The following is a 26108-nucleotide window of genomic DNA, read 5'->3' on the forward strand; positions in this document are numbered from 1 at the left end:
GAAAATTGAGGTCCAGTGGAAGCACCTCAACTGGTATAAAAACACCACACCATTATTATCACAAACCGGAACCAGATCACAGGAACTGGTGTTTCCCCTGACCCCTCACAGCACATAGACTGGATTCCAAGTGTCGAAACTTTCAGTTGTGGGAGTTATGTCAAAAAGAAAGAAGGAGATTAGACAGAAGCTAGAAAGACCCTAGGAAGACAGAGTGGCCTGCGAAGATATGCACACCCTAATCTTAGGAACCTGTGACTATGTTACCTTATGTGGCAAGTTAGCTACTGTTGAGGTGGCAAGAATACACAGAAGAACTGTACAAAAAAAAGATAACCACGATGATGTGATCACTCACCTAGAGCCAGACATCCTGGAATGTGAAGTCAAGTGGGCCTTAGGAAGCATCACTACGAACAAAGCTAGTGGAGGAGATGGAATTCCAGTTGAGCTATTTCAAATCCTGAAAGATGATGCTGTGAAGTGCTGAACTCAATATGTCAGCAAATTTGGAAAACACAGCAGTGTCCACAGGACTGGAAAAGGTCAATTTTAATTCCAATCCCAAAGAAAGGCAATGCCAAAGAATGCTCAAACTACTGCACAATTGCACTCATCTCACACACTAGTAAAGTAATCCTCAAAATTCTCCAAGCCAGGCTTCAGCAATACAAGAACCGTGAACTTCCAGATGTTCAAGCTGGTTTTAGAAAAGCAGAGGAACCAGAGATCAAATTGTCAACATCTGCTGGATCATTGAAAAAGCAAGAGAGTTCCAGAAAAACATTTATTTCTGCTTTATTGACTATGCCAAAGCCTTTTACTATGTGGATCACCACAAACTGTGGAAAATTCTGAAAGAGATGGGAATACCAGACCACCTGACCTGCCTCTTGAGAAACCTATATGCAGGTCAGGAAGCAGCAGTTAGAAATGGACATGGAACAACAGACTGGTTCCAAATAGGAAAAGGAGTCCATCAAGGCTGTATATTGTCACCCTGCTTATTTAACTTATATGCAGAATACATCATGAGAAACATTGGACTGGAAGAAGCACAAGCTGGAATCAAGATTGCCAGGAGAAATCTCAATAACCTCAGATATGCAGATGACACCACCCTTATGGCAGAAAGTGAAGAGGAACTAAAAAACCTCTTGATGAAAGTGAAAGAGGAGAGTGAAAAAGCTGACTTAAAGCTCAACATTCAGAAAACGAAGGTCATGGCATCTGGTCCCATCACTTCATGGGAAATAGATGGGGAAACATTGGAAACAGTGTCAGACTTTATTTTTGGGGGCTCCAAAATCACTGCAGATGGTGATTGCAGCCAGGAAATTAAAGGACGCTTACTCCTTGGAAGGAAAGTTATGACCAACCTAGATAGCATATTAAAAAGCAGAGATATTATTTTCCAGCAAAGGTCCATCTAGTCAAGGCTATGGTTTTTCCAGTAGTCATGTATGGATGTGAGAGTTGGACTGTGAAGAAGGCTGAGTGCCGAAGAATTGATGCTTTTGAACTGTGGTGTTGGAGAAGACTCTTGAGAGTCCCTTGGACTGCAAGGAGATCCAACCAGTCCATTCTAAAGGAGGTCAGTCCTGGCTGTTCTTTGGAAGGAACGATGCTGAGGCTGAAACTCCAGTACTTTGGCCACCTCATGCGAAGAGTTGACTCACTGGAAAAGACTCTGATGCTGGGAGGGATTGGGGGCAGGAGGAGAAGGGGATGACAGAGGATAAGATGGCTGGATGGCATCACTGACTTGATGGACGTGAGTTTGAGTGAACTCTGGGAGTTGGTGACGGACAGCGAGGCCTGGAATGCTGCAATTCATGGGGTTGCAAAGAGTCGGACACGACTGAGAGACTGAACTGAACTGAACTAGCTACTGTTAGTTGCTCAGTTGTGTCTGACTCTTTGCGACCACAAGGACCATAGCCTGCCAGGCTCCTCTGTCCATGCATTTCTCCAGGCAACAATACTGGAGTGTGTAGCCATTCTCTTCAGGGGATCTTCCCGACCCAGGGATCATACCTGAAAATCCTGCATTGCTGGTGGATTCTTTACCATCTGAGCCAGCCCCTTAATGTGGCAAAGGGCTTTGCAAATATGATTAAGGTTAAGGGCCTTGAGATGAAATTATCCCGGATTATATAGGAGGACTCAGTCTGATCATGTAAAGCATGACAAACAGAACATTTACAGAGTGTATGGAACCAGAGAGAAGGCAGCAGGTGGGAGAGGTGTGACTTTTCTGGCTTTGAAGATAGAGGAAGGAATCAGCCTCTAGAAGATGGAAAAGGTAAGGAAAGAAATTCTTCCCTAGAGCCTTGAGAAAGGACACAGCCTGCTCACATCTTGATTTTAGCCTGGGTCTGATTTCTGTTTTACGGGCTGTAAGTAATTGATTTGTGTTGTTTTAAACCACCAAATCTGTGGTATTACAGTAGCAACAGAAAATGCATGCAGACCTTCTCATAGCAAATATCTTCTTTGCTCAGTGTTCTTGTTTCAGCAGCTTTAGCTTTTGACCATCTAGCCAGATGAGTGCTGATTTATGCTGGGGCAAAGGGTGGGAGCTGGAAGACCTGTTGAAGGATGAAGGATGGAAGAAGCAAACAAAGATGGTAACTGCAGGAAAAGCTACCACTCCTGAGGCTGGTAGAACACAGGGAAGGAAGGGGTTGGAGTTACCAGAAACTGGAAGTTGGGAAGGGGCCCTGGGCAGGTGAGACTCAAATCTGGAGGACAGGGAGTTATCCTGAGCCATGAGGCAGCTGGTCCTGCGGGCTCCAGTGAAAGGCCTGGAGCCTGGGAGAAGCCTACTGTGGGGTGGTGGGGCCCTGCTAGGGTGACACTGATGGGAAGAGCAAGCAAGGGAAGAAGGATCCTTCTCTGCCTCTCATCTACCAGTCTCTCTGTTGGGCTGCTCAGGCTGCCATAAAGCAAGTGGAAAGCCTTACAACAGGTGTTTGTTTCCTCACAGTTCTGGTGGCTGGAAGGACAGGTCAAGGTGTCGGCCGATTTGGCTTCTCTCGAGGCCTCTTTCCTTGGATTACAGATGACCGCCTTCTCCTGAGTCTTCTTGGGGCTTTCCCTCTAGGCATCTTGCTGGAGTGGGGTGCCATTTCCTACTCCAGAGAATCTTCCTGATCCAAGGATTGAACCCAGGTCTCTCTCTAGTGTCTCCTGCCTTGGCAGGTCAGATTCTTTACCATTGTGCTACCTAGGAAGCCTCTGAAAAAGGCTCTAAGTGACCCTAGACCTTAGAATCCCACAGGGAATAAACAACAGCTATCAGTCTAGGACCTGGGACGCCTTTTCCCAAGGTCATCGCTACTGCTTATATGTGACCTAAGGATTGAAGGGCAGAACACAAGCCAATCTGGTGGGGGGAATACTAAAGTATTCTTGTCTTAGAGATCTGATGAACAAAAGGCGTTTCCAAAAGTAGTTAATACAACACGAAGGAATCAACCTCCCTTGGTTAATTTATTCCAAGCAAAGAGAAAATCTCAGCACTATGTTAGTGTTGTAATCTTTTAAGTCAGTTTGCCTTTCTTGAACTGGAGCTAATTTGTACAGTTTGGATTGTCCTGCAAGTTCTCTTTGTCATCAGCGACTTAAAAATATTGCTACTGGGCAAAAGAAATCAATGATCTCTACATTGCAGGCTGAGTAATTACATAATAATGATTTGCATTAATGAAAAGACAAGTTGGTCCAGATACAGATGTGCCAGTGACCACAGTTCCCCGCAACATCTAAGCGGAATGCTGAGGTCGGAGAAATTTCAGCGTCAGTTGTGAGACAAAATGACTGGTTAAAAAAGTCTTTCCTAATCAACATCATTTAATTGCTCTTTAATGACTGACTCATCATTTTCCTCCAAGTAAAAGTAAATTTAAATTTTAAAATAAAGCAAATTTTACTTATATCTGTGGTACAGAAGCAGATGTTTCTCTGACATGTGCCCACAAGCTGTTGGCTGTGACCTTGCAGGGTAAAGCAGTTTTGAAAATTAGCTTTTGTCTCCCAATCTGGGGGAAAACAATGCTGCAGTGAAGATTTAATAAAAAGTCACAGGTCCTCACAGAAGCTTATTTCAGCAAAGTAAACTATTAATTAAAATAACAAATGTCAGCTGTTTCAGAGGCTGACAGTTAACACAAGGCAGCATTTGCTTACCTTGACGTACAGGATGCATGGGACACCGGCAGGACCCATAATTCATTCTAGCTATGGCTCTCTCCTGCTCTAATATAGTGATAACAGAGTGATAAATTAGCTGCTGTTCAGCAGTTTCGTTTAGCAAAAGTACTTGGGGATTTGAGGAAAACCCACCTAGAGAGGGTCTTTTGGCAGGCTGAAGGAATACATGCTTGAACAGCTTGAGGAGAAGTTTCATGGAATTCCTGGAAAACTTGAGTACCAAGAAAAACAGGTGGGAAAAATGTAAAAGTAGGTGAGAGAAAGAATAAGAGACATGGCATGCCAGAGCAGTGCGTTACAATCTGCTTTCTGCCGAAGTGGGGAAAAAATTATTAAGCAGAGGAAGGACCATGTCACCCCCAAGAGACCAGGACAAAGAGAGGTTAGGGGGAAAGCAACACGGGTCAGATTTCAGAGACAGAGGCGGACGGAGGAGGCAGAGAAAGAAAATTGACAAACGTTATTCACCATCTCTAAGGTCAATGATTTGAAAGAAGTTTTGGAGAACATGAGGAGCAGTGTAACATCTGGGGAGACTGGCTCAGAGCTATTCTTTTAACATGATGGCATAGGTGAGAATAATAAGTATAAAAAGCTACATTGACTCTATGAGGTGTATTGATTGGGAAGTCTGTTTTAGTGTCTTTCTATTAAGACAGTTCAGTGATATATCTATCATAACATCAAGGAGGGAAGAAAGGCCCTTGGAGTTAGGACACCCTAAAAAATATGCATAATAAAAGCCCAAAGAGGTGAGATGTGGAAAAGGCAAGTTGACTTAGGAGAAATGTCTGGGTATAGCAGAGTAGCAGGGTGGTGGGTGCGGTGTGGCTATGTCAGGTACTGGTGAAGGAAATGCACTTTACCATCAAGATAGAGCCACTTAAGGAAATACAAACCCATTCTGTGGGTTCTGTGACAAATAAAAATAGTTCTGTAACATCTTTCAGTATTATAGAAGGCAGAGCAAAAGCGTGCATCCTACAGTTCAGGTGTTCCATGCTTCTTTTCAAAACAATAGAAAAGAAAAAAAAAAGTAGGAACCAATTAAATTAGGAGCTGGCTACATGAGCTAAATAGTTATTCATTTCTCTTTAACAAAACCCATGGTGGTTCAGTGAGGGTACCCCCCTCAGATTTCTGAGACTATTTTAGTATATTTTTACAGTATCAGAATCTACATTTTAAAACTTACTTATTGTCATTTCTGGGGCTTCCCTGGTAGCTCAGCTGGTAAAGAATCTGCCTGTAATGGAGGAGACCCTGTTTCAATTCCTGGGTCGGGAAGATCCCTTGGAGAAGGGATAGGCTACCCACTCCAGTATTCTTGGGTTTCTCTGGTGGCTCAGACAATAAAGAATCTGCCTGCAATGCTGGAGACCTGGGTTCGATCCTTGGGTTGGGAAGATCCCCTGGAGGAAGGCATGGCAACACACTCTAGTATTCGTGCCTGGAGAATCCCACGGACAGAGGAGCCTGCTGGCCTACAGTCAATGAGGTCTCAAAGAGTCAGACACAAGTGAGTGACTAAGCACAGCATATTGTCATTTCTACTGGAGTCAAAGCTTAGTACATTAATAAGCATGATACAGTTCACTGGACTAAAATGAGCCAATACTAATTAGAATCCAGAGCAACCCTTGTGCACCATACCTGTTCCCCATCATCCATTCCTTATTGTTGGCTTGGCGACTTCAGCTAAGATACAGGTTATAGGTGAAAGGTGTTTAGCATTCATAAAAATGAAGAACATCAGAGGCATATAAACAAGTCTTGTGGTTATGTGGGCTTCAATCAAGCTAAAGCCTGCCCCAAATTAAGGACAAAATCAATATGTAAAGCAGAAGGATGATGAGCCAGTTTGGATGAAATCCTATCTGAAAACTTTATTAAAAATACAAAGCAAGCTGAGTCCTTTCAAGTGATCTGAGTCGGCAATCTTCAAGCCCGATATTTCCTGTTAGAGGCAGAATTCTTAGGTACTAGGTAATGCTGCTTTTGTAAATATGATAGAATGAGGGGCCCTGAGGGTTAGTGGGGAAGCACTTTCTCCCTCAGGGGTGCCTGATCCAGGCTCCGCAGGGCCACCTGCTCCCGTGGGTGCCCCCGGTCTTGAGATCAACTTTTGCATCCAGCGTGAATGTGGTGTGAGCTTCGTGCATATCTTCCAAAGGATCCTGTCAACTCACATCCCAGTGTAAGAAACCCCTTCACTGCATAGCTCTCATATTCTCACTTTCATAGTGCTAAAACCCATAGGAGTTTTAAGGCAAGCTGGGTCTGGACAGTGTTATTACAAACTCCCTGAGCACCAGAGAGAATCGCATTCCCACACTAGTTTACTGAAAGCAACCTAAATCAAGGGCAGCCAGTATTATATGATTTCTGCTTTCTCCTTTTTATTTTCCCTGCAAATGCTCTGCGACACTAAGTTGTCCCATTTGATGGGCAATTTGCTTCTGTGCTATGCTGCCATTAGCACTTGTCTCCAAGGCGCTGCTCCTCCCTCAAGGGGCTTTTCCACCAGAGTTCAAATCTATGGCAGAGCTCTGGCTGCACTCCAAGTTCAATGCTCCTGTAAGATATGCAAAAAGAAAAAAAGAAGTTGGAATGCCATTGAAAAAGTAGGACATGGCTATCTTTGTATTGAGTTTATTTAGGGATGAAAACTGAATTCTGTCACTGCTGCAGTTTGTGGATGCTTTACTTCTGTGTAATTGCCGAGGAATTAATGTGATTTAATAGCCACAACAATAAATATAGCCTTGACAAGGTGATTATCCCATAAGACTAAAATCGTGATATAGCATAAATCAATACCAGCCCTAAGTATGTCTCCGAATGGGGTATATATTTCTATATTCACTGCGAGATGTTGAACTAATTTTGGAATTAGAAGCTGTATGAAATGCAAAAGCTATTTTTCTCAGTGAAAAATTACAGAATATGTATGATGATCACTCAGAATATATATTGCTCATAAAATGAGTAGAACGAAAAAGAGTAGGTGAAAGTAGGCAAACTTTGAAAGTAGTTCAAGTGTAAACCTCTGCTCCTGAGGGCATCCTTCTCTCTACTTCAGACCAACACAGCTCAGCCAAGACCCTCTGACTGTTCTTTTTCTGCCACACTTGTGGACCATCAGCCCATCCAAGAGACCCTTCTTGTGCGAATTGGCCCTTTCAGCCTGTGCTACTAAGTCAAATCAATTGATTCTCCTGCCTGAGAGAGCTCTGCCTAGTGCAAAGGCCTCTTAGAGTCTCTGTGGCTGGAGTTGAGTCATACAGAACGAGAGGGTTATTGATCAAGAGAAATCAGGCTTAGCTTGCATGGGGAAGCTTCCCGGGGAGACACAGGCACTTGATTTTGAAAGTCAATATTAACCACTCTCTTAGCTGTCTGCTAACTAAGGTAATCCTGTTTGAGCTGGCTTTTCTGGAAGCCTGACTCTGTTCATGTCAACCACTCCTCCCTCCAGGGAACTTCCTTGGAGGCAAATTGCTCCTTATCCCTCAACACCCGACCTGCTCAGACACACATCCTTCTCCCCCACAGCCCACTGAACATCACGAGCAGATACTAGACCCCTTCCGACCTCCAGAGCAGCTCTTGCTTAGTCAAGAGGGTCCTAAAAAATACTATTTAAAACCTTAATATGTGAAGTGCCCTCTCTCAGAGTTTCCCACCGCCAGATAAGTGCCGCCTTAACTGCATTTTTGTGAGGTAGCTGCAGTGGCACTTGATAGCTGATTATGTTAATCCTTTAGGGATATTTGAGAAAATATCTGCAGATTCTTCCTATAGGAGAGTAATCAAGATTGATTCAGGTATCAACCACCCGACAGGCCTTCTAACTTACATGTTCTCAGTGTGCCACATTTTGTATTTTCACTTTTCAATATTGTACATTTTTTTTTCTTTTTCACTCCCCCCTCCCACAGTGCACACAAACATTTCCTTAGTCACAAAGGATTAAATAATTCACCTATGAAGAATCCTTTTAAAGCATCAGTGCCTGTCTTGAAAATTGCTTCCCCTCCTTGCTTTTCCTTTTTTTCCAAACAGAACAAAGGAAAGTGTTAATCTTTTGATAATTGACTCTATTTTTACTGGAATTTCTCTTGTGATTATTTAATACATCTGCAGTCAATTTCAAACAGTGTCTGTTTTCAGCATCTATCCTCTAACCAGAGACATGTTGTCCAAGCAGGGGGGCTGGGGTGGAAACAAAACCCTAACAGTAATGAATGCAGCCCAAGCACACTGTTTGAAAATGAATTTGGCATTACTTATTTAGACAAAGACACAAATGTACTTGCAGCTCTATTTACCACACAGAGCTCTTACAGAGAGTCTGTCTGCAAAGGGACAGAAAACTTCCTACTCTGACGGGCGTATCAGTAGGGATTTTATTTGTGTCTTCCTGTAAATGCAGGCGAGCTCAGCTATTGATGACTTTAATTCTACAGGCACCAGTGGTTTGTATTTAGCCTGAGAAATAACATTAGGCAAGTTTATCTGATGAGCCGGGGAAAGTTTCCCCTGAGTGTGATGGACAGCGGGTACAGTGTGACTAGCTTGCTCCTTCTGGAACCTCTTCCCCTTCTCACCTCCGTTCCCCATCTGGCTCCCACAAGCCTCCTGTCTTTTCACAAAAAGCAGAGAATCCAACAGATGTACACCACTTTCTTCATTGTTTAGGCTGATGCTGTGCTATCGATTTAGTCAGTGCTGTCGAGGTTGTGAAAATCTGTATTAACACCCGGGTTAAATGGAAAAATATTTTTTTAATGCTTTTGTTTACTCTTCCTCCTGCTTCTGACCCTGGGAAACACCCAGGGACAGGAGCGGCCCCAGCCGGGCTCTGTCTGGCCCCTTCCCGGGTTAATCACATTTCACACGTCCCTCGTTCTGGCAGGTGCAGCACCTGATCTCCTCTTTGTCCCTCTCTGGATAAAAGTGTGAGGCTCCGTCTTGTCCCCCAGGCACCAGAACAGTTTGCTTTCCTGCTGGAGGTGAAACTGACTCTGGGAGAAGGCACAGCTGGGGCTTTTATCTCCCCTTCAGTAAGTACCCGGCGGCTGCGCTCTTTCACTTTGCAAGAAAATAAGACCGAGGTTGGAGCCGTGACTTTTGGCTCCTTACAACGCCTCTCATAAGGGTAGGGGTGAAAAGGACGCGGGGCCGCGGTTTGCAGTGGAGGAATTAAGCTGGGAGCGGAGCCGACTTTTTCGGTAGGAGGTGGCCTGCGCTCCCGATAGAGGCCGCGCTGGGGCTGCTACAGCATCTGCGGCCGACGACGAAACGTGCTGTGCAGGACTGAAAGCGCTGGCGCAGCAGTGAGAGCTGCGGAAACTGTCTTGGGGAGGTGGTGGAAGGGACAGGTCTGTGACAGGCGCTTGAAGAGCACAGACAATCGGGAGCGCGTTGGCGAGGGCATGGCTCACCCTGGACAGCTCCGTGATGACTCCGAGACGCACATCTCTCCCTTCTTTCTCACTGGTCTCAAGGCAGCCGGCTGACCCTTGCTCTCCAGGAGTTGGCCTGCTGCGAAGTCAGTAGCGGTTCTCCGTGGGGTGGAACTGAAGTCAGCAGATCCATTAGGTTGACTAATGGTGATGGAAGGCTCTGTGGCCATTGGGTTAAGGTGACATTTATATTTGGACACCCTGTGATTACTGGCAGGCACCCCAGTTGCTTGGGAAATGTTCTGGGAGCTGGAGCTGCGGAGTGCCTCCCTGGGAGGGTGGCAGGGGTGACAGGCGAGCCATGACAGGGAATAAGCCCAAGTGGCAGCCTCTCCGGTGGAGACCATGCCGAGTGGCAGCCGCTCGCGGGCGCCTGGCAGCGGAAGGCCATGTCCTAAGGTGTTCTGCCGACATCCACCAGAGCAGCTGGCGCCTGGTGGAAGGCAGATGGTGTTGGATCCCCCAAGTGTCACTGTCTAGCAAGATGCCATGTCCACTGATTAAAAATAATTAAACATTCCTTCCTCCAGTGAAGGAGAATGGCACGGCACGCCAGGCGGGGAGGTTGACAATGGCATTACGCAGCAAGACGTGGCAGCAGCAGTCAGTGCCTGGGGTAGCAGGTGCGCCTGGCTTGGAGAAGGTGGAGTGGGAGTGGGGCGCCTGGTTTAGCAGTGACAGCAGGAAGAGTTTAGTGAGGATGCATATGCATGAGGGAGGCATGAACAGATCATATTGGATGACTTTCTACTGCTCAGCCTAGTTTATGGAGAACATTTTCCACTTGCTGAACAAAAAGAACACATTTTATGTATATGACCTAATCAATATGCACTAATCTGCTGGTATATGTCTCAATGCTAGGTGCCGTGGACAGAATATATTAATAGATGCTACTGTCCATGTCCTCATCGTTGTGTGTGTGTGTGTGTTAGTCACTCAGTCATGACTGACTCTTTGCAACCCTATGGACTGTAGCCCTCCAGGCTCCTCTGTCCATGGAATTTTCCAGGCAAGAACACTGGAGTGGGTAGATATTCCTTTCTCCAGGGGATCTTCCCGACCCAGAGATAGAACCTGGGTTTCCTGCATTGCAGGCAGATTCTTTAACATCTGAGCCACCAGGGAAGCCCCTCTCATTGTCCTTGTGCTGTGCTGAACTTGGTCGCCCAGTCGTGTCTGACTCTTTGCAACCCCATGGACTATAGCCTGCCAGTCTTCTCTGTTCATGGACATTCTCCAGGCAAGAATACTGGAGTGGGTTGCCATGCCCTCTTCCAGGGGATCTTCCCAACCCACGGATCAAACTCAGGTCTCTGGCATTGCAGGTAGACTCGTTGTCCTTACTTTGGTTGAATTGACCCACTTTGTTCCTCTATACATGTATATGTGTTTTTTTCTTCTTCTCCTGCAGTATTGAGTCCTGGAAAGAATCTGACAAAAGGGTTCGGCACACTGATGTTTCTCAGGTGTACTGTCATGTTTAAGGACTCAGTTGTATTATCATGAATGGGACCACTTTCCAAATCTACCCAGACTCATGAATATCTCTATCCTGTCCTCTTCCCCACACTCCTTTCTCATCCTCATTCAATCCCCTTTCCTTTCCCAAACAATTTCCTGGATGTTGTCAGGAACCTCTGAAAAGGCAGGCCACTTTACTGTGTTTCTGTTAATTGTCTTGAATTTGCACAATGCTAATGTATTTTCCTAAGTTTCTAAGACATATGAAAGATTTTAATGTGGATTGAATAAATTTGGTTTCAGGCAAATTGAAATGTTCTAGTCTCCTGTTAACTCTAAAAAGGAATTTCCTTCTTCCTCTTATTTGTGTTTGAAATCATCAGTATTTGTTTGATAAATATCGACTGTACGAGTTCTACATGTCACTCCTTTGTGAGAGTAGGGTTGTAAGAACAATGTACTATGTACATAAAAAAAGGGTAAATTCTTGTAAATCGGTATCACTCACTGAAAGGGAAGACTGAGAGGTTTTGGATTGAAGGAGTGATCACAATATGATAATATTACTTAGGGAAGCGAGGGATACGCTGGTTCTTGGAATTTGGGGTTGCACACATAGTCATGGTGAGGAATAGAAGCGTTTCCCAAGGATGGAGGAAAGATTTCAACAAAGGCATTAAAAAACGTGTGAGTGAACAAGAAAGTATGGCTTGGCTAGTGGAGAGAGCCTGCGTTTTTAAAAGGAAAGAGAGTACTTCCCTGATCATTACCCAGATAAGGACAACTGCTTACCCAATAAGATATTCTTTATAGTGATCTCTGCAGACTGAATGACAGACACTGGAATGTTGACACTCAGAATTCTACTGCGGAGGACTCTGTATTTAGGCTTTTTCAGCACCCATTCTAAACAGTGACTTCGTTTGATACTTAAATCACAGAGGTATGAAAAACTAAAACTTAACAATTCCACAAATCCTTTGTATCAAGGACTTTACACATGATCTAACTTCTGCTGAATTGATGCCCTCTTGTGAGACTTGCAAGTGGCGATGAACTCCATGAGTCAGCCACACCAGAGGTGAGACTTGATCACCAAGTAAATTCAGTGACAGAGATACCTGGTCCTTTAGGGAAGCCAGGGTGGAATTTCTGGGGTTACTACCAAATGGCTTTGGTGCTGAGCAGTTGTCAGCGATGGTCTTTCTACAGACCAGTGTGATTGGACATTTTTCCAGGTTGCTCTGTTCCTGAGTGTGAATCATCTAAGCCTGGTTTTCTGGTTCTACTTGAGATTTTGTAAGTTGTCTAATACCTTTGACTATAACATTTTTCAACCTTAAATTAAGTGGATATTTTTGCCCACAAATAAGAACACTGGTTATTATAGTTCTCTTCTGAGTGTTCCTTCTATGTGGTGCCAGGTAAGTGAAGAAATCTTAAGATACATATGGGTGATCATGTGACACCCCATCCTGCATTGGATGCAACTGACCAGATCAAAGAAGAGTACCTGACAAAGGGGCAAGTTGATTGGTTGACTAGTAACCTAAGAAAGAAAGTGAAGTCGCTCAGTCATGTCTGACCCTTTGCAACCCCATGGACTGTAGCCTACTAGGCTCCTCCGTCCATGGGATTTTTTCAGGCAAGATTATTGGAGTGGGTTGCCATTTCCTTCTCCAGAGCATCTTCCTGACCCAGGGATCGAACCTGGGTCTCCCACATTGTAGGCAGATGCTTTCACTGTCTGAGCCACCTTGGAAGACCAGTAGCCTAAGAGGTGACCTTAAAGAGACTTTCCCCAAACAGGACCAATAATTACATACTCAACCAATACAATCCTCTTTGTCAAGAGTTTCAACTGCAAATAATAAAAAATCAGTTGACTAAAAAAAATATGAAAGACTTACAGAAAAAGAAGGCAGACAGTAAGTTCACATATAATGAGAATCTGAAAGCATAGACAGGATATAGTGATCATGGTTAATAGTAGCAGGATTAGTAAAAGAATATTAAGAGTTTAAAGGTTATGTCAAGATGGTACGTGCTAGATCCAACTTCCCTTTTTAGAGGATTCTGCCTCATCCACAGCTTCCAGCTTCAGAATACAGGGCTGGTGGATTCTTTGTTCAAAGAGAGCCATAGAATTAGACCAAGGAGCCCATCTTCAGGCTAGCAGGTAATTCATGGAATCACTGGTGTGAATGTCTCAGCCCCATAACCAGTGTGATACTAGCCAAACCAATCAGTCCAATTTATTTTCGAATGGGTTGGCAAGTCTGTAATGAGAGGAGAATAAAATAGACATGAAGGAAAAGCAGATATTCACAGGAAAGAGAACAAGTCAGTGAAGCTGACTCCTCACTTTGGGCTGGCATTTTCTCCCAGTCCACATACGGTTCTAGAATAGACAGTGCCCTTTGAGCCCCTTTGCTGAAGGTAATGTAAGGAGCCTCTTTTTCCAAGAGATTTCCAAGAACATGACCACAGCCTGATTTCAACCTGAAGAGATTACCCAACTTGCAGAACAATACTGGGTACTGAGTAACTATCCAGTCCCCAAATTAGCTTGGCTCATCAAAGCCAGATTCATTACGCCTTCTCTTCTGACCCTCTGCTGGTTCACCTTTTTGTTTTTGTTCTTGTTTTCATTTTTGTTTTTTTGAGACCAGCCTACCCAACTGAGATTCTTGCTCTGTTATCACAAAAGTCCCTGAGTTTCTGATCCCATCTCACCCACAGCACTTAAGCTACCTTGAGCGTTTGTTTCTTGTGTTCTAATGAGCCCCGTTTACAGAGGACATTCAACTTAAAAAACAAAACAAAAAAAATGTCATTCTTCTGTCTTGCTCCCTTGGAAATTTCAGAAGGAGGAAGAAGAACAAGGGCAAACATCCTTGACTTGGATTTAGAAAAGTTTGAAATAACTTGATTTTGGTTTTTTTAACTTTGAAATGTGGGTGAATAACCCTTGAAAGTAGAATGTTGCCCAACTGATATGTAGGCCACTATTAAGTCACCCTTTAAATGTAGTATTTGATTGCCACGCCTACTGAATAAGAGTTCTCAACTAAAATTATCACCAATAGAAACCACACGAGCAGATCTCAACACGAGAGTGGTAATGTACCCTTAAATTAAACTATTTTGGCCTTTTTGAAAGTCAAACCATTTTTAGTAAGTGCTTTCTGAAACCTCATTATTATTATGACTAGTACTAATTTATGCCTATATAATGCATTCTGCCTTTTTGTGCTCTGAAAATTATATTTCAGAGTCATTTTACCCACCTGTAGAGAAGCGTAACAGCTATTCCATAGCACTCATGTCTATGTCTCAGGCCTGGCAATGAACAGAGGAAAAGGCCATAAATATGCCACTTACAACAGAGAGGTGGAACATTCTTTCAAAAGGGAGTTTGGCTTTGACAGGTGGGTCCAGCTATTTGGGAGGATTGTATTTCTTCATCCTCACCTATCATTCATCTCAGCCCTGTTGGGTGCAGAAAAACACCCACAAATGATTTTCAACTTTGGCTGAATATTAGAATCTCCTGAGGAACTTAAAAAACATCTATACCCAGGTTTCACTCCAGCCAACAGGAGTTAGTTCTGCAGGTAAGGCCTGGGTTTAAGTATTTTAAGCTTTACAGATGACTCCAATGGACAACTATATTTGAGACTTACTCACTGAAAAGCAGTTTGAAAGTTGATTTTCAAATTTTGGTTGCCGTTTTCATCACTGGGGAAGAGTCTACTTATACTTACTGAATCCAGATGATCCTGATGTATAAGAAAGTTTACAATCCACAGACTTATACATAATGAATTTCGTTCTTTTTGTCCCAAGATTCTGTCCTCTACATTCTCCAATATTCTGCTCCAGTCCTGGCAATAGCTACCATTATCAGTTCAGTTCAGTTGCTCAGTCGTGCCCAACTCTTTGCGACCCCAACGACTGCAGCACGCCAGGCTTCCCTGTCCATCATCAACTCCTGAAGCCTACTCAAGCTCATGTGCATCGCGTCAGTGATGCTACCCAACCATCTCATCCTCTGTCATCCCCTTCTCCTCCCATCTTCAATCTTTCCCAGCATCAGGGTCTTTTCAAATGAGTTGGTTCTTCGCATCAGGTGGCTAAAGTATTGGAGTTTCAGCTTCAACATCAGTCCTTCCAATGAACACTCAGCACTGATCTCCTTTAGGATGGAATGGTTGGATAACCTCACAGTCCAAGGGACTCTCAAGAGTCTTCTCCAACACCACACTTCAAAAGCATCAATTCTTTGCTCAGCTTTCTCTATAGTACTACTCTCACATCCATACATGACTACTGGAAAAACCATAGCTACCATTATACATCTTGTTAAAATGCAATAATGTTAACTGGAGTGATAATATATCAAATCTGCCATCATGAGAATGCTCTCCACAGAGAACAAGAGGGGACAAAGGATGGGTATACTTCACAGATGATAAGAGAATTTGAATGCTCTGTTCCTGTCTTCATAGATTCCTAACGCATCCAGCAATCACTGTCCACCACAATCAAACACTGAGTCATGGTTCTTTTACTCCTGGCAAAAAAATAAAGTGTTATTTATTAAGGGTCCACTTCAATACTGGGACACTGCTAGTATTTTCTCCTTCTACTCTTACTATAGCCTCTTGTGATGTGTATGAATTATTTTTGGGACCCAGATGAGAATCTGAATTTCAGAGGAAGCAAGCACTTGTCTGAGGGCCTCTAACTAGTGAATGACTGATTGAAGATTAGACCTCAAGCCCTTAGATCAAGGCTACTCTGTCGACTTCCATGTTATCTTGTATCTGGCAGATGTTTTGAATAGAGAAGGAATCTGGGTTCAAATCTTTGAGGAGCTGTCATGCAAAGGAAGCAGATCCACTCTGCATTGCTGCAGAGAATGGAATACAGCTCAGGAAGTAGAAGTTCAAGAGAGGCATATTTCACCTTAATAAACTATGGGCTGTGCTGTGCTTAGTTACGTCTGACTCTTTGTGACCCCACGCACTGCAGTCCGCCTGGCTGTTCTGTCTCTGGGGATTCTCCAGGCAGGAATACAGTAGTGGGTTGCCATGCCCTCTTCCAGGGGATCTTCCCAACCTAGGAATCGAATTGGGATCCCCTGCATTGCAGGCAGATTCTTTACCAGCTGAACTACCAGGGAAGCCCAATGATAGCTGTTTCCTGAACACTTTGTGGTCAGCACTGAACTTTCAGTGGTTAAGCTAGTTCATCTCATGTCATCATCCTAACAGCCCTGTGGTGACAGAGGTACTATTATTAACCCTATTTTTAGGTCAACAAACATCTCCGCATGTGCTCACACTGGGACAGGCAGGATCATCTGTAAGCAGAGGAACAGGCAGAGCAGGAAACTTCATGGAGGGATCTAGGGGCATAGAATGCTTGCCTGCTCTCCTCTCCCATCTTGAAGTCTGTTTGTAATATCTTGCCACACCCCATCAGGGCTTTCCAGATTTTCCCATGAGCATGCACCCAAATGTAGAGGAGAAGGAGTGACCCTCAGTGGCTGTGTCAGGTAAGAATTTTTCCAAAAACCAGTATTTCATTTCAAAAATTCTTATGAAGCTTTTCATATATAATATACCTACATTTGTTTTATTGTGAAAAGAATGTAATTTTCTGCTATTTTTAAATAAAAACCGTGGGTCAACATCTCTGTCATGCTTACTTTGTGATTGGTCTGCCCCTGACAGCTACAGCTTGACTTGGAGCTAGCATCGTTTCTGTCTAAGATACCATGCCTTGCTGTGTATCCTTATAAAATGTGAAGCTTCTGGACAAGGTAACGTAGCAAGCCCTTAACACCTTAACCTAATTCTACTTTTATTTTCTAAAATAATTTTTGTATTTACCAAAATATTGTCTAGAGATCATTAAAAATATTCAATACTAAGAAAGTGTTTTAGCCCCTCTCTGCCACGAGTTTTCCTGACAGTCCTATTGGTTCTACTGAATAAAAAGCTCTGGAAACTATTCCCCTGAAACTAGGGTGGCTACACATCCTGGACAGTCCTGATTTATATCTAATCACTTGTATAAATTATTAATATTTTTTTACTCCAAAATGTCTTGATTTGAATGTCAAATTTCGTGGTCACTGTATGTACCCAAGGCTGCCGCTTCTGATGCTGCCCGTGTTTGTTTTCTAGCGGTAGCCTCCATGTTCTAAAATTTATGGTTCTGTCCTTATTTCTTGATACTGTACCTAATTTGGACATTTCCCATTGACTTCCTGCTATCATGATTAAGTATTTAGCTCACACATAGCCCCATCTCTTTTCCTCACTTCCTTTGAATAAGTACATTGCTCTTTAGTTCCTTTGCTGATTACCTCTGTAACTCTATTTCTTGTTCCATTAATTATAGATCATTTCCCTTGACTTTTTAGTTTATAAAGTAAAGATATGGGCACCTTCACAACTTTCTTTACCTGCCTTCTCTCTTTCACTCAAATCCTTCTCTTTCACATTGTCAAAGTTGATAACAATTATATTCTGTCTTATAACTAAAATGAATTTTGTGTTTAAACTTTGGGATGACTCTGTTGAAAATCAATTGCATTTGTGCTATTATGTGCATGTGTTTGCCATACTACTGCTGCTAAGTCACTTCAGTCGTGGCTGACTCTGTGCGACCCCATAGACGGCAACCCACCAGTCTCCCCCGTCCCTGGGATTCTCCAGGCAAGAACACTGGAGTGGGTTGCCATTTCCTTCTCCAATGCATGAAAGTGAAAAGTGAAAGTGAAGTCGCTCAGTCGTGTCTGATTCTTAGTGACCCCATGGACTGCAGCCCACCAGGCTCCTCCGTCCATGGGATTTTCCAGGCAAGAGTACTGGAGTGGGGTGCCATTGCCTTCTCCATCGTCCGTGTGTTTATTCCCTGCTAAATAAGGCAGCAGTGCTCTGTGGTTCATTCCTTTAGTCCTAATAGTAACACCGAACTAGAAAACTATTATGATTTTTTTTTACAGAGACTAAAACTGAGGCACAGAAAGGCTAAGTCTTGCCCAAGACCACACCTTTATTAATCATAGTCAAATCTGATCACAGCAGCTGGCTCCAGAGTCAGTGTTCTTATGTCAGCTGTTTGGGCTACTATTCAATGGCCAAGATGTCTTTACTCTTCACTTTTCCTCTAAATCCAATATTGCTGATGAAGAGTCAGATGTCAGACTGATTGGTGCTTCTTTATCAATGTACTTTCTCCTCTGATCTCCACTCCAGTCCTATAGTTGCTTAGGATAGTCTCTTTATTGTTAGTATTCTGAAATTTTACAATACATTGTCTAAGAATGGGTCTCTTTGTCATTCACATTGTTCATTATTACTAAGTCCTTTAAATTGGAAGATTCATATTTCTAACTCTGAGAAATGCTTTTTACTTTTTTTCATTGAAAATTTCTTGCCCTCTTCTTTCTCTTGTATATCTTTCTGGAATTCTTATTAATTTGCATATTAAATATACCATGAATCTTACATCTCTTATATTTTATTATATTGTCTCCTTGGTTTTTCATTTATTTTAACTCCAGAAATACTCATTGGGCACTTTATATTTTCACACAGAAAATAGAGAAGTGGACAAATAGTCTGATTTCAGAAAAATGTCACTATGTAGAGAAAATAAAACACTGTTTGGGGACACTCATCTTTTTGTTTCATCGACTAAGATTTCCTTATCTATTATTCTATGGACTGTTTTATTTTGATAATCAGCTTATCCTCATACTTTTTTCAAAGATATCTATTTTTGTGTACAAATGTAATGTATTCTTGAATATCATGATGGCAAATCTCTAAGGATAAAAACTAAGGTATAATGAAAACTCTTTTTAACTCCAAATTATCTCTGCATGCTCTTTTTATTTTCTTCTATTCTTATTATGTTGTTATTTCTCTGTCATATTTCTGGCTTTTCTCAAATATCTTGGCTTTCCATTCATATTTAAGAATAAGGCTTCAGAGAGGCTGCCTGGAGACTGTGTATATGTGGTCAGAGATTGTCAACTGGCAGCCATCTGAGGGAGGAAGCCTGAGTGCCAGGATGACCAAGAATTCTATTTGGGGCACTGGAGCTCATGTCACCACCCTAAGGCTTTTCGAATTACATGTTCAATTTATTTAGAAAATATCTCTCCAACTTTATTATATGGCTTTGAATCATTTTGGGTGAAGAGGTGAGTTCAGGGTGGTTCCTTGCCAAATTAACTCCCATTCTCCACCCCTCTTCTTCTTCCTGCCCCCGCCCCCTAGCCCCCCATGATAATATCCACCTCTGTGCATCAAGCCTCAGAAGGATTTGGCTGGGCAGTTTGGCTGCCTCTTTGCTGTACCTTCACATCAAGGAATTACGGCTTCTTCCGCTTTGTTTCAAAGTTTTCAGGTTCCAAGACATTTGAAAACCTCTCATCTTATGGCCTCCTACTTTTGTTATTTTTCCCTTGACCATAAGTGTATTTGGGATTTCAGTAGCTGTAGGACAAAAGTATATCTGCTCAGCTTGCCATCAAATTCTCATAAATATTTTTAGAAGATGGTAGTCCAAGAGTGGGCTTTATAAGTACAGAAACATGACAGAATTATCCTGGGAGAGGCACTTTGATGGAAAAGAGAGAAAGTCAGAACTGAGGAAAGACTGTCCCTGAGATGGGCAAGCTGGTTTTAAAGGAGCTTTATGATTCCCAAGGGGCCAATTACTATGAACTGACTTGTGGCCCCCACTCCAAATCATATGTTTAAGCCCTGATCCCCAGTGCCATTGAATCTGAAGATAGGGTTTCAGGGAGTAATTAAAGTTAAATTAGGTCATATCAATAGGACCCTAATCTGACAGGACTGTGACCTTATATGAAGAAGACAAAAAGATTTTTTTCACTGCATCATATGAGAATACAGAGAGAAGGTGACCATCTGTAAGCCAGGGAGAGTACTCTCACCAGAGTCTGTATAGGATGGCACCCTGATCTTGGATTTCTCATTCTCCAGTACAATAAAAAATAAATGTCTGCTGTTTAAGGCACACAGCCTATGCTATTTTGCTATGGCAGCTTGAATTGACAAATATACCAATATTAGTACAGTTTCAGGGAGAAAGCACAAAAGGAGTTTCTGACATGTTTGCTGTGCTTGAAACATTGAACTTGAGCCAGTAGACCTGCAGAACAAAGCTCTAGCTCTGATATTAACTGGAGTGTCTTTAGCCAATCACTTTACCCAGTGAGCTACTGTTTTCTTATTTCTAGAGTGGAATTAATAATTAAAGATTCCCTGAGTCTTGGTGTGAGTATTACATCCATTATATTTTACCATAATCATTTATTGTACCTAGTTATTTATTCACAGTCATTTTCCATGGCTGATCCTTAACCTTAGCAATTGAGTCTGTAAACTAGAAAAGGCAGACAAATATTAACAGACATGGCCAGCATGGTGCTTGGTATTCAGTAGATGCTCACTAAATTCAACTGTAAAGTCTATGTGTAAGCAGGTGGTTATAAATTACATGGCTCTCTGATTGTGGTATCCCCCTAGGGAGGCTCATGGAGACCTTGGAAGCTGCTATCCTCAGGAAGGCTTCAAGTTCCTGCTGCTGTTTTGCCCTTGGCCAGTCTGAGATAGCAGGGCTTCCCTGGTGTCTCAGCAGTACAGAATCTGCCTGCAATGCAGGAGATGCAGGTTCAAGCCCTGGGTGTGGAAGATACCCTGGAGAAGAAAATGACAACCCACTCCAGTCTTCTTCCATGGGAAATCCCATGGACAGAGGAGCCTGATGGGCTACAGTCCATAGGGTCATGAAAGAGTTGGACCTGATTAAACGACAAAACAGCAACAGCAGTCTGAAACAACACCTCTGGGTTACCATTACTATGTGTCCTAACTCAGCCTTCTGTATTTCTGGGACTCCTTCTCTGTATCTAATATTTAGTTTTTAAATCAAAAATTTTTGGCTAACATTTATGTCTGTCTTTCTAGACTGAGATCTTCTCAAAGACATGACTATATCCGAATTATTTTTTCCCAGCATTTAACCTATTACCTGTTAAACAGTAGGCCTTAAGCAAATGTTTATTTCATGGGGGAGGTGGTTTATCTGGCAGACATCAGGACTTCTGACTTCCCTCACTTTCTCCTTAGAATTGTTTGAGGTTCTCCGGTGTGCATCCATCTTTCTGCATATGCCTAGGACAATGGGTCTCGTTTCTAGTTACAGTGACTTAAACGAGATCAGACTGTGTGACTCTAGGGCCATGTTGCTGCCATTTTCAACTTTATATTTGAAGTGAATTGTGGCACAAGGGGGGATTCTGATGGGAGGCTGAAGAAGCTAAATGTGTCATGTGTGGCAGCGTCCAGTCCCACTGCCATGGATGATGTTGAACACGACGTCTATGGGACTGACCTTTAATCTGAGTCTGGAGGTGAAAGCCACGTCGACACTATGCTTTGTCAGCCTTTCTCCCAAAGGACAACCTGATCTACTGATATAATGTTCCACTTTGAATCTAACACATCATTTGTCATTGTTCTCTCAAGAAAGTGAGAACTGTAGTAATTTCACTTCTCTGCTTCTAACAGCAATAGTGGGTGTTAGTGCTAAGTGGTACATGATGTTAGTTTCGTAGATAATTAGACCACAGTACTTTGTGGAGTCTGCAGTGTGGTTTAGAACTTCCCAGTTTGTCGGTGGTATTTATGGTTTCAGGATATTATAGATAACGCTAATAAATTAAACTCCTTTTCATTTGTATTGCTTTATTCATCAAACATATAGTAAGAACTGTTTTTGGCAGGTCAAGTATAAGCCTCTGACTTTCTCATAACCTTTAGCTACTGATGTTCCCAAGCTATTAAACTGAAAACATAGAACAATAAGTCTAAACTAAGTCTAATATTAGCTTCCAGGTAGTTTTCTACGTAGTAATATTAACATATTGTACATAAATAAATGTATGTATAAGTATATACAAAAATACATCTATGTATGTGCAACCTCAGACACTGTAGCACACCAGGATCCTCTGTCCATGGGATTATCCAGGCAAGAATACTGGAGTGGGTTGCCATTTCCTATTCCAATATATGCATGCACCTGTTGCTAATACTGATACCTCACAGAAGTGCATGGTATTTTTTTTAATTAATAAAGTATTTTAGCACTTAAAAAAAGTCTCATTTTCAATAACTCTGAAAGGTATTCAGCATAGGCATGTCATTGCCACATGACTAAAATGTTTCAGAGTAGATAAATAAATTGTTCAAGACAACAACACCAGTAACTGGCAGAGGTGGGATAGATAAATGACTAACGCAGTCTTCTTTTTACTTAAGATCATTGCCCTCAAGGAGTTTAGGGTGGAGATATTATTCAAGGCATGCTGTGCATACACTAAGCAGTGAAACACTGCCCAGCAGCATGTGTTTATGCACCATTGCAAAAAGAATGCAACATTTTCAAAGATAAGGCAAAGCAGCACTGGCTGGAGAAGTGGAAGAGCTTCATTTTGCACTGGTAGATCTTAAAGAAGAGCTTTAATCAGGGCTGAGGAAATAAATTTGGATAAATCTGGTGGGAAGAGGAAAAAATATCAGGTCTAAAATATCAGGTTGAAAACTATGAAGTTTTTTATGTAATTAGTAGTAATACATTAAAGGTATATGTGTAGGTAAGTAGCTTGCTGTGATAAACAATTTCTCTGTAACAGTTTGAAGACAGGATTAGAGTAAGACGATTCTGGAGATTTTGTGTTTTATTGTATTGGAGAATAGTGACAATATTCTGCTGGTTAATTCTTAAACATTTCTATCATCCCTTTATCCACAGCTGGGATCATTTGGGGCCTGCTCTGTCTATTGAACTTTGGCTAGCTTCAGTGAAAGGCTGTGTCTCAGATCTCTACTCTTGGAGTGTATCCATTCCTGGGCCGTGAACCGGAGCAAGCCTGTCTCTGCCTGAAATATGGCTGTGCCATGGACTTTGTCTCAGAGTCTTGAAGAGCTGCTCTGAACATCCAGGCTAATTTACTAGCTGATAGATTCTAAATCTATCAGTACCGACAAACATGACAAGGACACAAGCTTGAACACATGGCTGGTAGGTCTTGATTAAAATGAATCCTAGCAGGATCTTTTTAAAATTTAATATTGCAAGATTTCCTCAATATTACTTCAGTCAGCTTAATTTTCTTTTTTCTCCTTAAAGATAACAATCTAATATTCTCAAACACTGAGGGCATTTGTGTCACGCTCATTTGCTGATGAACAATCTGAGCCTATATTTAAGTAGTCACTCTCTTAGTTTTTCCTGTGAGCTTTGGTTGGCAGAGATCATCTGTAACATGGAGATGTGGTGAGGAGAAGGGTGCTCAAGTCCACAACTACAGTGTCACACTCCTGGGTGATAAGTGCTGAACTTGACTCATGTAAGGCCTGTCTGGGGACCTTAGAAAAAGAAATGACATTTGGTTTACATAGGGAAGGATGGTGTAACCTGTGGAGCAGATAGAGGGCCACTGATGGGTACTTTCTGGGGCAACAGTGTTATCAGATTGGATTTATAGACCTCACTTTGGATTGTGGGAATGATGGAGTGAAACAAAATGAGGAAGGGGCCTAAAGCAGGAGAAGAATTAAGGGCTATATTAGGTTCTCCAAAGAAACAGAACCAATAGATGTGTGTGTGTGTGTGTGTGTGCACATGTGTGTGGAGGGTAGGCCAGCAAGCTGGAGATTCAAAGAAGAGTTGAGTTGCAGCTTAAATCCAAACACAGTCTGGAGGCAAAGTTTCTTCTTTCCGGGGCACCTCAGTCTTTTATCTCTTAAGACCTTCAACTGATTTTATGAAGTCCACTGACACTACGGAAGTTATTCTGTTTATCAAAACATACTGATAGATGGTGACTGAAGCCATGAAATTAAAAGACGCATGCTCCTTGGAAGAAAAGCTATGACAAACCTAGACAGCAGATTAAAAAGCAGAGACATTACTTTGCCGACAAAGGTCTGTCTAGTCAAGGCTATGGTTTTTCTAGTAGTAATGTATGGATATGAGAGTTGGACCATAAAGAAAGTTGAGTACCAAAGAATTGATGCTTTTGAGCTGTGGTGTTGGAGAAGACTCTTGAGAGTCCCTTGAACTGCAAGGAGATCAAACCAGTCAATCCTAAAGGAAATCCGTCCTGAATATTCATTGGAAGAACTGATGCTGAAGCTGAAGTCCAACACTTTGGTCACCTGAAGGAAAGAACTGACTCATTGGAAAGACCCTGAAGCTGGGAAAGATTGAAGGCAGGAGGAGAAGGGGATAACAGAGGATGAGATGGTTGAATGGCATCACTGACTTGATGGATGTGAATTTGAGCAAGCTCCAGGAGTTGGTGATGGACAGGGAAGCCTGGCATGCTGCAGTCCATGGGGTCACAAAAAGTTGGACATAACAGAGTCACTGAACTGAACTGAACTGATAGAAATGTTAGTATCATCTAAAAAGTACCTTCACTGCAACATCCAGACTGGTCTTCAATCCAACAACTGGTTACCATAGCTTTGCCACATTGACACAAAAAATCAATCATCACAAAAGCCAATGAAATTTTATCCTTCAGGTGAGAGGTGAGAGAAGAGAAAGAATGACAGTAGAATTTGATTGGGTGGACTCATTGAGCAATTGGATGCACAGTCTGAACATCTGGGGCATGGATATCTAGGACAAATATGGTCCTGCCAGTTTATTCATAGATGTGGCCCAGCACTCTTACTCCCTTCCTTCCGAGTTCACTTTTTCTATCATTTATTGGGTAACAATATGCCAGATGGCTCATGGTAAGGAATCTGCCTGCGATGCAGGAGACCTGGGTTCGATCCCTGGGTTGGGACGATCCCCTGGAGAAGGGCATGATGACCCACTCCAGTATTCTTGCCTGGAAAATCCCATGAACAGAGGAGCCTGGCAGGCTATGGTCCATGGTGTTGCAAAGAGTTGGACGTGACTTACCAACTAAACAATGCCAGGTACTCTGCTAGGAACTGAAGATATAAAGGATGATGGAACACATTGTTTACCTGAGATGGTCTCTCAGTCTATTCATTGCTCTGCACTGCAGCTTTGCAGGCAAGACTGAGAGCCACTTCATACACTTTAGTCCATTCTTCATGCCACTCAGGCATTTCCTGGAAGTGAGGACAGGTATGCATGGCAAAAAAAAAAAAAAAAAAAAAAAAAAAAAGACCACCAAGCAAAGCTAAAGCAAATGCAATTCCTCAACCTTGATTAAGTTGCTCTGGGTCCATATTTCTGGTGAGGGTGGAGCCAGCTTTGTGATTCTCTTAGCCTGTTGGTCACAAGCTCCTGAGTCCTACAGAGAAGCCTAGGGTGGTGTCTGTCCTACCTTAGCCTCTTCACTCCCAACACACAGACTTCCTCACTTGAAAATGTGTTATGATGCAGGATTCTATACATTTCCTGAAAAAAAAAAAAAAAAAACCCGAATCTCTGCAAACTCTTTTGTCCTGGTCCCCAAGAGACTTGCAGAAGTTGCCATCAAAATGATGAGAATAGGAGCGAGGAAAAAAAAAAAAAAGCTTCTTTGGAGAAAGATATACTTTAAAGCATTTAGTATAATGTTATATGGGATTCCACATCTGGTTTTGCCACATTTATCATGCCAATAAAACATGCACCTGTTCGTTTTTCATCACGAGCCATATTTCTCATCAGTCTTGTTTGACCTTGTCACAAGACATTTTCCTTTTACCGCTCACTTGGACTTTTGTTCTGAGTGGAAGTTGGAAGTGATTGCAAAGGAAGGCAATTTTTTTTGACATCTTGCGTATGATCCGTTTATCTCCTTATGGAATATGGGGAAGTATTGGAGGGGAGCACTAGAGAATAAGAAATATTTCTATAAATGACAGG

At 42.4% G+C, this 26108-nt stretch overlaps 1 long non-coding RNA gene across 1 annotated transcript; it reads left to right on the forward strand.

Moving 5' to 3' along the window:
• Window positions 1-16536: 16536 nt before the first annotated feature.
• Window positions 16537-23429, forward strand: LOC129656177 (uncharacterized). Its single transcript, XR_008716248.1, has 3 exons — window positions 16537-16710; window positions 16889-16977; window positions 23019-23429. It is a non-coding gene; the product is annotated as an uncharacterized LOC129656177 (long non-coding RNA).
• The last annotated feature ends 2679 nt before the right edge of the window (window positions 23430-26108 follow it).

Source organism: Bubalus kerabau, chromosome 6 (genome assembly GCF_029407905.1).
Source record: "Bubalus kerabau isolate K-KA32 ecotype Philippines breed swamp buffalo chromosome 6, PCC_UOA_SB_1v2, whole genome shotgun sequence".
Lineage (NCBI taxonomy): Eukaryota > Metazoa > Chordata > Mammalia > Artiodactyla > Bovidae > Bubalus > Bubalus kerabau.